This window comes from Coregonus lavaretus, assembly GCF_964263955.1.
Source record: "Coregonus lavaretus genome assembly, contig: HAP1_SCAFFOLD_7205, whole genome shotgun sequence".
In the NCBI taxonomy this organism is placed as follows: Eukaryota; Metazoa; Chordata; class Actinopteri; order Salmoniformes; family Salmonidae; genus Coregonus; species Coregonus lavaretus.
Window position 1 is genome coordinate 7,501 of NW_028160147.1, and position 2,948 is coordinate 10,448.

General features: G+C 52.6%; 1 protein-coding gene across 1 annotated transcript in view; it reads left to right on the forward strand.

The window, feature by feature from the left end:
• The window catches only part of LOC311122068 (tyrosine-protein phosphatase non-receptor type 2-like), a gene marked incomplete at its 5' end in the record, with an annotated part of 5,178 nt that extends 5,168 nt beyond the window's left edge, over nucleotides 1–10 (forward strand). Inside the window, one exon of the mRNA XM_084196480.1 lies at nucleotides 1–10. This exon is cut by the window's left edge and continues 1,375 nt beyond it.
• Between the last annotated feature and the right edge of the window lie 2,938 nt (nucleotides 11–2,948).

Genomic DNA, 2,948 nt, shown 5'->3' on the forward strand with positions numbered 1-2,948 from the left:
GTGTGGCTCTTCTCCCAGTGATACCCCTCCCTCTGTCTGAGCTGCCGTGGCCTTGGGTCTAATGGTGGTTTGGCTCTTCTCCCAGTGATACCCCCTCCCTTTGTCTGAGCTGCCATGGCCTTGGGTCTAATGGTGGTTTGGCTCTTCTCCCAGTGATACCCCCTCCCTCTGTCTGAGCTGCCATGGCCTTGGGTCTAATGGTGGTGTGGTTCTTCTCCCAGTTATACCCCCTCCCTTTGTCTGAGCTGCCGTGGCCTTGGGTCTAATGGTGGTGTGGCTCTTCTCCCAGTTATACCCCCTCCCTTTGTCTGAGCTGCCGTGGCCTTGGGTCTAATGGTGGTGTGGTTCTTCTCCCAGTTATACCCCCTCCCTCTGTCTGAGCTGCCATGGCCTTGGGTCTAATGGTGGTTTGGCTCTTCTCCCAGTGATACCCCCTCCCTCTGTCTGAGCTGCCATGGCCTTGGGTCTAATGGTGGTGTGGTTCCTCTCCCAGTTATACCCCCTCCCTTTGTCTGAGCTGCCGTGGCCTTGGGTCTAATGGTGGTGTGGTTCTTCTCCCAGTGATACCCCCTCCCTCTGTCTGAGCTGCCGTGGCCTTGGGTCTAATGGTGGTGTGGCTCTTCTCCCAGTGATACTCCCTCCCTCTGTCTGAGCTGCCGTGGCCTTGGGTCTAATGGTGGTGTGGCTCTTCTCCCAGTGATACCCCCTCCCTCTGTCTGAGCTGCCGTGGCCTTGGGTCTAATGGTGGTGTGGCTCTTCTCCCAGTGATACCCCCTCCCTTTGTCTGAGCTGCCGTGGCCTTGGGTCTAATGGTGGTGTGGCTCTTCTCCCAGTGATACCCCTCCCTCTGTCTGAGCTGCCGTGGCCTTGGGTCTAATGGTGGTTTGGCTCTTCTCCCAGTGATACCCCCTCCCTTTGTCTGAGCTGCCATGGCCTTGGGTCTAATGGTGGTTTGGCTCTTCTCCCAGTGATACCCCCTCCCTCTGTCTGAGCTGCCATGGCCTTGGGTCTAATGGTGGTGTGGTTCTTCTCCCAGTTATACCCCCTCCCTTTGTCTGAGCTGCCGTGGCCTTGGGTCTAATGGTGGTGTGGCTCTTCTCCCAGTTATACCCCCTCCCTTTGTCTGAGCTGCCGTGGCCTTGGGTCTAATGGTGGTGTGGTTCTTCTCCCAGTTATACCCCCTCCCTCTGTCTGAGCTGCCATGGCCTTGGGTCTAATGGTGGTTTGGCTCTTCTCCCAGTGATACCCCCTCCCTCTGTCTGAGCTGCCATGGCCTTGGGTCTAATGGTGGTGTGGTTCCTCTCCCAGTTATACCCCCTCCCTTTGTCTGAGCTGCCGTGGCCTTGGGTCTAATGGTGGTGTGGCTCTTCTCCCAGTTATACCCCCTCCCTTTGTCTGAGCTGCCGTGGCCTTGGGTCTAATGGTGGTGTGGTTCTTCTCCCAGTGATACCCCCTCCCTTTGTCTGAGCTGCCGTGGCCTTGGGTCTAATGGTGGTGTGGTTCTTCTCCCAGTGATACCCCCTCCCTCTGTCTGAGCTGCCGTGGCCTTGGGTCTAATGGTGGTGTGGCTCTTCTCCCAGTGATACCCCCTCCCTCTGTCTGAGCTGCCGTGGCCTTGGGTCTAATGGTGGTGTGGCTCTTCTCCCAGTGATACCCCCTCCCTCTGTCTGACACACTGACTCACTCTTCTTTGTTGCACCAGTTCCTGGGACATGGAACCCTCTCTCTCCACGGAACCCTCTCTCTCCACGGAACCCTCTCTCTCCACGGAACCCTCTCTCTCCACGGAACCCTCTCTCTCCACGGAACCCTCTCTCTCCACGGAACCCTCTCTCTCCACGGAACCCTCTCTCTCCACGGAACCCTCTCTCTCCACGGAACCCTCTCTCTCCACGGAACCCTCTCTCTCCACGGAACCCTCTCTCTCCACGGAACCCTCTCTCCACGGAACCCTCTCTCCACGGAACCCTCTCTCTCCACGGAACCCTCTCTCTTAGGGACATTCTCATGGTCTGTCTGTGCATAACAGGGATATTTATTTCTACAGGTCAACCAGGGTTGGGGTTAATTCCATTTCGATTCCTGTCAATTCAGGAAGTACACTGAAATTCCAATGTCAGTTCTCTTCAATCCTTTTCAATTATGAACATTTTGAGTTTGGTTTACTTTCTGAATTGACTGGGAATTTAAATGGAATTGAGCCCAACCCTGGTGAAAACGTCAGAGCGCTAGATGACTCCTCCCAGTGTATATTTAGATTGACGTTTAAAGATCTTCCTGGTAAGACGTTCTCTCGGGATCTTGGTGCTCCAGTTAGCAGCACCTGATGAATGTACTGTAGGAAACCATATGGAGCAGCAACATACAAGACATACTAAAGGCTCAGTACTTCACATTTACTTTTCTTCCTTTCTTTATTTCATTTTAAAGGTCAGATTGATTGTTTTGATTGATTGATGTACATATTTTGACATGAAGCATTTCAAAGGCTGTGTTTGACCTTTTGATCCTCCCATAGAGCTCACAGTGCAACGGGAACATAGAGGTCAGGGGTATAACAGTAGAGCTGTTCTCTAACCAACAACATACTTTGCTCCTCATAATGCTCATGGTGCTTTGAGATGTTTTCCAGACCAGACCTGGTTCTTCCACTGTGTCAGCAGGGCAGGGCAAGGACCAGACAGAGTTTGGTCTGAACGCTTTCGGTCAAGTGCTCTATTGATCGTTCAAACGCGAATCAATTCATAAATGTTCTTTCAAATATGAACAGAACAAACGGATATCACATTTACATAAGTATTCAGACCCTTTACTCAGTACTTTTGTTGAAGCACCTTTTGGCAGCGATTACAGCCTCGAGTCTTCTTGGGTATGACGCTACAAGCTTGGCACACCTGTATTTGGGGAGTTTCTCCCATTCTTCTCTGCAGATCCTCTCAAGCTCTGTC